Raw genomic sequence first — 12,220 nt, 5'->3', positions numbered from 1 at the left:
GTTTTACATAACATTTAATAGAGGCTAGGAAATGCCTTTAGCTAAAATTCTATTACTAGGATAGAAAGGAAGACAAGTAATGGGGACAGCTACTATAGAAGCTTGAGCTGCTATCCATGATGTGGATCTTAATTGGGCAATTTGAAAATTACTCTGTCAGATGCTATTTCAAGTTGTAAAAATTTCACAAATGTTATAGGACATACTAATTTATACCTGAGCAGGACATGATCCAGATGTGTACACTGAAAGAGAAATGTGATAAAACCAGTCAGACCTAGAACAAAGAGATGACCCTGGTGGGTCCTTGCAAATAAACTGGCATCAGTCTCTTGCTTCATTTCTCTAGAATCTGTTAAAACCACTAAGTTGTAAAGATCAACAAAGATTTTCCAATAAGTAAGATTGTCATTTATTTTTTTTAATTATCACATAATGCCTTTTAAGAAGAAAACAAGTACTCATCACAAATTTTTATTTTGATATGATAATATACAAGTAAATATAATAGTGATTTTGCATCAGTAAATATTGAAGGCTTACATAGTGTCTTATTACACTTTACAAATGATCCATTATGAGTGTAAATATTACATTTACAAATGTTCCATATGTCTTTAAACAATCCAAAGCAACAAACGTTATATATTATCTAATTGATTTGCCTCATATATTTATGTTAAAAAACACTGTTATCAGCACAGGACATTTAACTTAATCCTTTTAGTAACTGTATGAGTCGTGTATTATCTCCATTATATCTATAAAAAATAAGATGAAGTCACTTGTCAAGATCACACAGGTCATAAGCAGAAGAGTTGGAGCTCACATCACATCTGTCTCCAAAGACTATGACGTCCCCTATAGGAAATCCCCAAATCTAAACATATTCACTAATGGCTATCCTGGAATATTTTAAGGCCACTAAAAATCTTCGCATCATGCTTATAACCAGTGAAAGAAAATTAAAATGAGATGTGGCTCTAAGTATGGGAGGGCTCCTCCTTGCCCTCTCCTAACTCATCTTAATCACTTAGGATAAACACTTCCCCTCCCTCCACCTTTTAACATATTGTGGTAACAAGTTAATTGAATCAGAAAGCTCTGGCAAAGTGTAAAATTTGTTGCAAGGATTTATTTTTCGCTTTTGTACACATTATTAATCTAGGGCAAAAGACTGTTAGTTCAGGTCCTGAACTGATATCTGAAAAAGAATTTATTGAATTTAGAACTATATCAGTCGAGGTGCCATTGAATGTGATTCCTCTTCTATTTTCGATTTCAAATCAACAAAATCTTTGGATGTTTATGCTGTTCCATAGTATATTTTTGGATGGCAGAGTTGAAGGTGAGAAAATACTTCATTTACGTGTTCCCAGAATAGCTGCAGAAAAATCTTTAATCTCTGCTTCTTTCTAAGATCTGTAAGAACCAATTGATTCTGAAATGACAAATGGTCAAGTTAACTATAAAGTTTGTTTCTGTGTTAAGATTATATTGTTTAAAGCTAGCCTATCAGAACTACTGCATAATATAATTAATTTGCATCAAAGACCTTTACGTGTAACGAAGTCAACATTTTTATTTACGAATTGAAATAACAATTAGGCTTTATGATGTTACAAAACTGTTGACAGTTGCTGCCCTTTACTGGTTTGCAGTGGTACCACAAATTATAACTCATGGTTAGTTGTCAAAGGTGTAAAGGTCTCCACATGCTATGCATTGTTCCAAATAACACATATGTGTGAAGATCAGCCAGGGAGCCATCTGAAATAACTCTTCTCGACCTCAGGACTCACAGATGTGGTTCACTACTTACTGTGTATTGTCGTTTCCCCACTTGAAAGTAGGTTCATCAGAATTTCCCATTTCTTCTTTCAGTATTACCTTACATACTGAAGTGATTATCTGTGTCCTCAGTGAGCAGTGGTCAGTGAGTAGAGATTTTCACTGATTTTCATATAACTAATACATGACATATAATTAAGAGATGAGAGTGAGGCAAGCATTATAAATCATGATATGTAATGGGCGCCACATCAAATGCATACTATAATACCATTGAAAAATTTTTCCACTATTTCAAAACAACTTTTAAGAGCATTATCAGTAGGTAGCGTATTTTAATTTGTGATTTTTATCATAATGTTGCTTTGCAGCAGCTCTACAGCTACCGATATTATTTGCTGGTTATTCAGAAGTTGTTCCTTCCTGGATGCATATACAAATGATATTTAGTGTTTCCCACAACCCTAAATTTAACAAGTTTGGCAAAACTGGACTACGGGACAATTAAGCCTTCCACCCTGACATTGGTTGTGATATTGTGGCTTCTAGGCTCTGTGGTCCTCAGGCTCAGCAGCTTGCCAGCACCAGACAAAGTGTTCCAGTCTCTTATTCTTTAGCATTTTTATAAAGATGTGTAACAAAAATGAGAATCCCGTCCAAGTTTCCCTGGTTTGAATTCAGTGCTGAACAAGGAACAAAGATGTAATTTGTAGAGTTTGTAAATATGTGGTTATGTGACATCCTAAGTGAGAAAATGAAATTCCTTTTTGCTAAAACAAATACTATTTCATGTGTATCCCATGCCTTTCCCAGAGGTGCTCAAGATAATCAATTGAAGTCTTGAATTAAACTGCCTTTCCCATGAAACATTGTTTCCTCACTATTCATACCTTTGGCAATGATGTTGTAAAAAATGTTATTTCATCACATCATATTCTTTTTTGAGGACCCTCAGGAAAAATCCAGGCTGGTCTTATTACAAAGAACAGTGATACTTTTCCTATATCCTAGTTTTGTTTTTTTTTTAATCTAATAGATACTATCAATTCAACTATAAGATTTTTTTTCTTTTTTTACTGTAAACTAGTAAGCTTTGGGAAAAATTTGTGGTACATGGATATTATGATGTGCATGTTAAGCCTTATATCTCACTGCACTTTGTTTCTGCTCCCTTTTCGGGGTCATATTTTATGTATTCTTGTAAGTGCCTGAAACGCTTTCTGAAATATAGTGGCAGCATAAACTAAAAAACAGGCAAAGGAGTTCAAAAAAAACTTCCCATAAAGATATAGAAATGAAATCTCCATACAAAAATCAATGATATTAATAAAAAATAATAATACTGGCTGACATCAAGTGTGAAGAGGACTGTTCTCCATATCCAAAAATACATAATATTTTCCCCAAAAGACTTAAACAGTACAAATATGGTTAAGCCTCAAAGAGTTGCATAAATATGAATTAATGTGATTTGCTATAAGTTTCCATCAGACTTTAAAAACAATATCTTAAATCTCTAGCCATGCTGGCCTCTTCCAACGTGCCAGGGAGGCTAAGGGACTTTGTACTAGTTGTTTGTTCTTTCTGGAACATTCTTCCCCTAAATATCTGTGGGACCAGCTCTCTTTCCTCCTTAACTCTCTGCTCAATGTCACCTTCTCTGTGAGGTCTATGCTGACCACTCTATTTTGCACTGCAACTTGTCCTCAGCCTATCACCCTTAATCCCTACTATCCTGTTCTACTTTTTTCTTGTTTCCATATGTTATCCTCTTTCAAACATAGTGGATAATTTACTTATTAATTATGTTTATTGTTTATATCCTTTGTCCTCCATCTAGAATGTAAAATTCATGAGTTCAATCTTTGTTTGAACTCATGGTGAACTTTGTTCACCACTGAATCCCAAGCTCCTAGAACAATGCCTATATTATGCACTCAATAAATACTTTGTTGAATGAAGAAAAGGTATGTGCATGTAAAGAACACTTAAAGAAAACTGAAATTGTAAAGGTTTTATAGGACTTCTTATTCTTATCTAATTTAAAAGAATTGTTTAGCTTAAAATTATGTTTGTATAAATAAATTCTGTCAGAAATCTCACCATTTCCTCACATATCTATTTTTTTTCTTTTTTAGTTCAACAACTACCATTTTAGTATAAATCATTGTCTACCTGGCTTCATACAGTAGCCTCCCGTTTGCTCTCCCTGCTTCTACTATCTCTGAACTTGGATTCATTATGAACATAATTTCCAGAAAAATTAAGTTAAAAAATACCACACTATTCATGGATTTCCTGTGCTCAGAACTCTTATTGCTCCATATTATCTCTTGGGTAAATTTCATATTCTTCACTGGGAAATTCAAGGAGCACTGGCCTTATTTTCCATTGATCTAATTTTCCAGACGTATGCCCAAAATTTTCAAGCATGATACCTTAACTCGAATGGCTCTGCTTCCCACCATCTCCTAAAACTGAGTTGACTTCTGGGCTTCCCTGCCTTTGCTCTAGCTCAGTCTAATGCTGAAACTCCCTCCATCACTTATCTACCCAAACCCTAAATGGTCTTCCTCCTCCCACCTCCTTCAGTGGAACACTCCCTGATCTTTAAGACCAATTGTATTCATTTTTCAGTCAGTTTTAAAAATTAGTATTTCAGTTTTTAACCATACACTCTGTGATATTGTTATAAAATCATTAAAAGTTGTCTTAAGCGGGCTTCCCTGGTGGCACAGTGGTTGAGAGTCCGCCTGCCGATGCAGGGCACATGGGTTCGTGCCCTGGTCCGGGAATATCCCACATTTCGCGGAGCCGCTGGGCCCGTGAGCCATGGACGCTGAGCCTGCTTATCCGGAGCCTGTGCTCTGCAGCGGGAGAGGCCACAGCAGTGAGAGGCCCGCGTACTGCCAAAAAAAAAAAAAAAAAAAGTTGTCTTAAACATAGGAATTATAGCTTATACTTCTATATATTCCAGAGTATTTGGCAGAGTATTAAACGTATTATAAATGGTTCCCAAAATGCTTATTTATTAATAAATAAATATAAGCATTTATGCTGACATACTAACAATGGAAGGGTCACTACTATAATATGGGAAGTAAATAATATTTGCAAGGTGTTTTTTTCTTAACCAAATATCACATTTATTCTTCACAGCAATCCTATAAGATACTCAGCATTATTTCTATTATTCCCATTTTTACAGCTGAGGAAAGAGAGGCTCAGAAAGATTAAGCCCATTAAGCCCATTAGGGTCAAACAATGTATTAAACGACTTGAATTCTGATCTTTGAGGATTTGCCAGTATATCATACTATATTTCATAATGACTTTAACTTGAATACACGGAAAATGCATGCATATATATAATATGTACACATGCTTACATACAGTTTGCTAATAAGTTTTCAATCTAAAATGTTTTGCAAGTTTTGACCTTTATGAAAGTCTGATTATAATAGTTCACAAGGGCATTTTGCATAGGATGTGAGCTAGTGCTGGTAAAGAAAGTCCAATAGTCACTGACTGACTTTGAAAAAACCCAACCAGAATATAATGTTCAAAAGCTTTTAACACCTCATGACTGGATCTTACAGAAGGTCTCAGAGAAATGGTGTTTACAAGTCGAATAATTCACTTCTAGGAGAGATTTATGATAGCTTATGGCTAAGACATATGTTCCAGAAATTGGGCCTTAGTGAACACAGTTACAAATTAACTATCATGTGGCAAATGCTTGAGTTCTTCCTTTCTTAAAAATATGATTTCAAGGTCCCTGGCCTTCATTCTATCTGATCTTTCAGGGAATCAAACATATATCCCTCTTAATTCTAATATATAGAAATTTATATGCAACTTTTAGAAATCAGAGATCCTGTTCTATTATCCAAGAATGTGAAGAGTATATTTATTTTTGTCTCAGCTTTCATTTAAATCAATCCCAGCCTCAAAGCAAGACTCAAAATACAAAAGCTAGAAGAAACCTCAAAATTTAAGGTGCTTAAATAAGAATCACCTGTAGAGATGCTGATTCAGGAACCTGTTTTTAGCAAGCCCCCAAAGACATTTTGAGGTAGGATTCCCATTTTGAGAATTTAGATTCATCTAACTCAACTTCCTTATTTTACAAATTAGGTAGTTAAGGCCCAGAGAAGCAGATGACTTTTTCAAATTCACACAGCGGGGAAGTGTCTTAACAAGGTCTTAGTCTCTTGGCTCCTAGTCCAGTGCTACTTAGCTCATTGGATTTTCTGAAAACATTTATTTGAAGGATCCAAACATATAATGGTTATAAACTAAACCACATTTAGATCAGTCTCAGATTTTCAATTGCTGAAAGTCTGAGGTTCTGCTTCTCCGTGCTTAAAAGAGCTATGAGCATTCAGATCTCCTTGATTATCAATCAGGTCTTAATATGAGGACAATTGCAACATCTTAACAGTAATATATATACCATGATATACGGTAACTGACAGGCTAGCTCTCTTCCTTTATTGCAAACTCAGCCTTCAGAAAATAGCTGAGGAGAGAGGTAGTTTCCGAAGTCTCATTTTACATAGATATCAAGAAAACTAGGGTTTATAAATGCAGAGGCATTTGGGAATATGTGGAGAGGGCATGTAACAAACAAAATCAGATTATTCATTTTTTTCCTTATCACTAATACGTCTCTTGCCTTTTTGGTCATAAACCCTTAAAAAGCTTGATTAACTGTTCCATCGTCATTAAAAAAGAAAAAAAATCTGAATTCTGCTTTGACTTAGAGAAGTACTGGTTACTGTAAATATCAGTTTGTTGCTGTTTCCTTCCATTAGGCATAATGATTTCTAAATTTCTTGAAGTTTTGCATCTTTTTCTGTCCTGTTTTATCTTGTTCCCCAGTTCTTTTTGACAAATAGTTATTCTCCAACAAAAGTTTGAAGCACACTATTTTTGCTTTTTTGGATAGCAAAAATGCAAACCAGGGTGGAATGACTGGGGACTGGTTCTTTTATCAAATGCTTAATTGGTGTCTATAATTACTAATTACTCAACTCTATTATTCATGTGTGGCTTATCCCTGGTTAAATGTTTGAACCTTGGGTTTCCAGGTCACCAGTCGGCTCTGCATACACATTCTCCTGCTGTCCGTGCTTACTCAGGGAAATCCAACTAATTTTAATACCAATCTAAGCACAAAAGCTCATTAGGAAGGTATATCTCCTGCCGAAATAAGGCATATAATGTATTCAAAAGCAAGTATAGAAGTTTTTAAAATTATTTGCTGTTTTAGATTACTCTTCTTCTCTTAACACAGAGTACTTAGAACTGAATGGGCAGTATCTGATCCTATTAGCTTGAGACACAAAGTTTCCAGTTTTGTAGGTCAATAATAGTAAATTTTTAGCGTGTTCATATGTCTCAACCTAAATAACATAGGATACTTCCTTTCTCTTGATTTCCTCTTCTATTGCTCTCAATTTTTATTACAGATTTTCCATGTCAAAAGCTCATAAGCACTCACCACAAAGGCCATCCATATGTGGCTGTGAGCTGCACTCATACCAAACTACTTAAAAGTGCCAAAATATGCCCTATTGTATTTGGCCTCCTGATTTTGTTCCCCCTGCTTCCTGGTCAGAAGGCCTTTTGCTCCTTTGTCTGCCAGATGAACACCTACTCATCTTTTGAGATGTAGGTCATGTACCACTTCATCAGCTTTTCCCAGGATTCACCAAGGAGAATCAGACATTCTCTCTTTGGGGTTCACCTGCTCCCCGTCGGTTTCAATCTCAGCTCCTACGGCAGCATTGCATTGGTTGTTTACAAGTCCGTCTTCTCTAACAGCCTGTAAACTATGGGAAGGGACTGCTATTCATCTTGTTATTTCTAATATAGTCCCTAGCACATAGGAGGTGTTTAATTCATGTTTGAGAATAAGGAAAAAGGAAGGGAGAGGGGAACAAGAAATAATTTCTATGATATCATAGGAATCTTACAATTGTGTTATTTTCTATGGGATTTCAAAGTTTGGAGGACGGACAATTGAGTTTCTTCCTGGCTTACTGAAGTAAGAAGAGAATTCATAATGCCTCTGATTTCATTCTACTCCATTACACATTGAGGCAGGATTTAAGAGAATTAGTCATTTACCATAGGAGAGGCAGCCTTCTTGCCAAAGGAGATGGCAGCCCACTGGGAAGCAAAGGCCACCTGGCACAAACCCATCTTACTTACTAGAAGCCAACCCAGCTTATCTCCACTGTCTTCACTCAGCATAGAAGCTAAAGGATGGAAGCCACTGAGCTGATATAAACAGCAGTCAAGGCAGTCATTTCAGAACAGTAAAACCAAACTCAGAAGCAGAAGTCAAGAAAAGCAGGGAGAAACATCTGAGTAGAATACAGCTCAAATCAGTGACACCCTGTGATCTTAGATTTCTCTTCTGTGTCTGCTGTTTTTCTATTCTTGGACTATGTTTCATCATGGATATTCTCATTGCAGTGGTCCACCGAATTTTAGTTCAGCCCTTATGGCATTCCACCCCACGTTTATAAGACAGTATAAGAACCTCTTGCAGAAGCTGCTAAACCACGGAGGCTGGACTCTATTGTAGTTTGGGCCAACGGCCTGATAGAGATCTTGGAAGTCCTGTACCATCATCTTAATTGTCTGCATCTTTGCCCCATCTTGAGTACAAAAGGAGTGTCCAGACTTCACCATTACTACTACCTTTCTCTTAATCAATCTCTAGTGTAAAATTAAAGATGCACATTACAGTTAGTCTAACTCTCTTTTCCCACATGATGGTATATACTCTGCCTTGAGAGTTTTGCATTGCCTCTAGCCCCTGACAGGTGGTGTGGGTTCCATCAACGTTTATTGAATTTAAGGGAAGAACCATTGGGACAGAATTCATGGAAAGATCTCCAAATTAGGCAAGGGTTATTACTCAGTCTTCCTTCATATATTTTTCTTCTCAATCTGGAAAGGCTGCTGATTTTGTTTTTGGAGAATAACTGAAAACATGAAAATTACATTTGAGGAAATTGACACAGCTGTTAACTTCTGAGACTGAACGTTTCCAGCCAACACACTGGATTAATTGGGAGATCTCCTTTTCTCAAGAAATGTTGATGATATTAGACAAACTAAGCACAAAAAAATACAAGTTCATAGAGGCTTACTGAGTTTGTTCAGACCATAGCATTATCCAAACCCATTGCTCAGATGCCTCTTTTTGTAGCCTTGGAAAAAAGGTAAACTGTTAAACAAATATTGACTATGTGTTGCAAGTCTCAAAAAAACCAAAATAGGTTAAAAAAGGCTCAGGGTGTCATGATTTTGACAGATTTTACTGGTTGGATAAAAACATCTAGTGTCCCAGTGCTCTGAAAGCATAAAAATTAAGAAGTGATTTCTGTTGACTTCTTATGGGTGAGACAGGTTAAACACAATTAAGAAAACTATTCATGGTTCATAAAGTTGGAATAGAAAAGACACATGAAATACATATTTGACTATGACTAAAAAAGTTCATCTTTTAGGTTGGCATATTTTCTCCTGAAGAAAACACCAAAACCCAGATTTTGTTAATTTTTTCGTGTTATTTTAACCAAAGCTTCTAATTTTATTATTTCCAAACTATTTTACACAGTGCCGTATATTAGTAAGCACATGGGTGCTAAAGGTCATGTTCCTTGCATCAGTCATTAACTATCATTGGCTTATACAATCTGCTATTCTTCATGTTCTAGAATCAGTAACACAGTCACTGTGTGTATTTTCTTATATTAAACAATATGTTCTTTGGTCTGCTATCAGTCCTCAGAAGAATTAAATGAGGTTGTTGATATACTTATGTTGGGCATCTTGATATTTGGATAATTTGGGCTTGTAAATTTAAAGTTTCAAGATAAGTGTACTTGGTACACCTGCAACAGCAGGAAAATGCCAGTATAGTCAGTGATAGAGCCCAGTCCAGATGCTTAGGACTTGTGAGAAGTTTAAATGTCAAAATATTTAAGGATTAAAAAATCCTGTTAGGTAAGGAACTTCAAAACCTGTCAAAACTACACTGCTAATGACTCTGTAATAAAACATGTCCCTGAGCACAGAGTGGAGGCAAGAAAGAGCTAAAAGTTTTACAACTACTAAGAAGGATGTTTCTACTGGGACACAAGCAGCAGTTATAAGAAGCATCTATCACATAGTATACAACTGATCAAATAGGACTTGTACCTGATTTGGATATTTCAGACATCTAAGTCTTAGTTTAATATAGTGGGAATTAGTTCCTGTTACCAAGAAGGCTATTACTGAGTCCTGGGAATGGGCAAAAATTATTTGCACCTGCAAGAAACATTTCTTTTGTACCTACTTTATGTCAGGTACTTTGCAGTATTTATAAAAAGACACATATCTTTTTGGACCAGATACATTGCAAATATGCTACTACTACCAGTTCATCATATTGATGTTACAAGTATTTAAACAACCCTGCCAAATCTCTACAAAGAAGGTTTTTAAGCAGCTAGTAACCTAGAAAAATGAACAAGAGTTAGAGACCTAACAGAATTACAAATAGATGAAAATCTAAGTTGAAGAAGAATGAGGAATGCAAGGAAACCAGCCAGAGATCTGAAGTCAGAGAACTGAAAGATTAAATAATTCTCCTCTAAAAGGAGAGAGAAAAAAGTAGAGTTGAAAGTTTAAATAAAAACAGAAAAATCATTCTTTCCAAAGGAAGTTAAATATATATATATGTATATATATATGTACACATATACAGACACACACACACACACACACACACACACACACACACACACACACAGGTGGAGAAAGTAAAGGATGATAGAAAAGATGCCAAGAAAATATCTAAAGTAAATTTCTGATTGTTGTGTATTATGTAAACAAATGTGCAAAGATATGTTCAGGAAAGCTGGTTTAATATGTAAATTCACAGGTGTTCAGTTTGATGAAGTATATCAAATCCACCCAAAGAGGTTTTTTAGAGAAAAAGTCCTTCCCACCCATCCCCACTAGAGGAGGGATCATGATTTGGAGGAGAAGGGGTTTTAATATTGAAAAGTCTCCTCAGGGATACAGATTTCCTGCTCAGAGTTTAGATCCACTTCTTTGGTTGGTGATTTACTAAGTATGAAGAGATCAGAGCAGATGTTTGAGAGAAAAATTCACCTCTGGAAGACTATCACTCTTGGAGTGGGAGAAGTTACTTACCTGGAGAGGGTCCCGTTCACATATTGGACTTATTTCGGCCTGATGTCTGCTTCCTAGTCAAAGGGAACCTGGGAATGAGGGAAGTTATAGTATAGGAAGAGGGGGAAGGAGGTTAGGTCTGAGACTTTGACAGCTGAAAGGGAAATTTCTCCAGGTTGGGAGCCAATATCACAAAGATCCTGGTATATCCTAGACTCCTAATCTCTGCACAGGTTTCTTTCCTTTACTTTTTACTGGAGAAACACCTGAAAAGATCAGACAAATCTGAGAATGGGAACTCAAAAGGAGTTTTCCTGGCTTGAGAGAAAAGGGCAGGAGGAAAAGGTAAGGATGAGAGCTGTCTGTATCTCAGTGCTCAGGCCAGGATGCCATTGAGAAGTGAGGGGGCTGCTTGGGTGTTGTTTCTCAGGTTGTACTGGCTTCTCAGAAGGGACTAGGCTCTGGTAGCCTATGAGGGAGGGTTAGGTGGTAAGTGGCCTCTCCCTGTAATCAGTATATTTTGACCCTGGAGGAGCATGGGCAGAGAGTGGACAAAGAGCCAGGAATGGCCACTGTCTAAGAATGCCTTTGAGGAGTTTATCCCTGCAGGTAACTCCTTTCTTCAATAACAGTGCTTGAATGTAGAGGTGGAGAGGAGGAAAGCAAGGAAATCACAGATTCCTGCAGTGGAGGGAGTCAAGGGAGAAAGGCTTCATCATGGCCTCTCAGAGGTTGGAGGGTCTAGGGTGCCTGGAATCCCTGTCTCCTCCCTGGCTGCTTAGGGCCAAGAAGGATCTGGTTACAGGCTCAGTTCAACAAGCTTCTTCCCTATGCACCTTCTGCCACCACCCCGCGCCCCCACCCCCCCACCCCCAGTCATGGCAAAAAAATGACCCCTCTGCTCTTAGCTCAGTGCTTCCATTGTGAGGCATGCAGTGAGTGACCAAGTGTCCCCAATTGCCCATTTCTTACCCTCTGCTTTGTCTTTAACAAACTGGAGTTCGACTTCTCTCCTCCACACAGGACCCTGAACTTGTCCCCAAATCCAAGCAAATTCTAAAACACAGAACATGCTTTTCAGTTTATCCCCCAAATTGGTGGGCCACAGAGACACATTTCTTCTGAAACCAGCTGGTCACACCGTGGTTTACTCCCTCTCATCTGACCAACTTTCCCTACTGCTTATGCCCCTAACCATACAAAAGCCCGGTTTCTGTTTGATTTT

The 12,220-nt window shown here is 37.0% G+C and overlaps 1 long non-coding RNA gene across 1 annotated transcript; it reads right to left on the bottom strand.

The window, feature by feature from the left end:
* Positions 1–474: 474 nt before the first annotated feature.
* On the bottom strand, positions 475–12,220 carry LOC117202576 (uncharacterized). The gene is made up of 4 exons (XR_007472889.1): positions 11,968–12,220; positions 11,017–11,084; positions 1,823–4,658; positions 475–1,441 (listed from the first exon to the last, which is right to left on the bottom strand). It is a non-coding gene; the product is annotated as an uncharacterized LOC117202576 (long non-coding RNA).

This window comes from Orcinus orca, chromosome 1, assembly GCF_937001465.1.
Source record: "Orcinus orca chromosome 1, mOrcOrc1.1, whole genome shotgun sequence".
Lineage (NCBI taxonomy): Eukaryota > Metazoa > Chordata > Mammalia > Artiodactyla > Delphinidae > Orcinus > Orcinus orca.
This window is presented reverse-complemented; position numbering and strand designations above follow the sequence as displayed.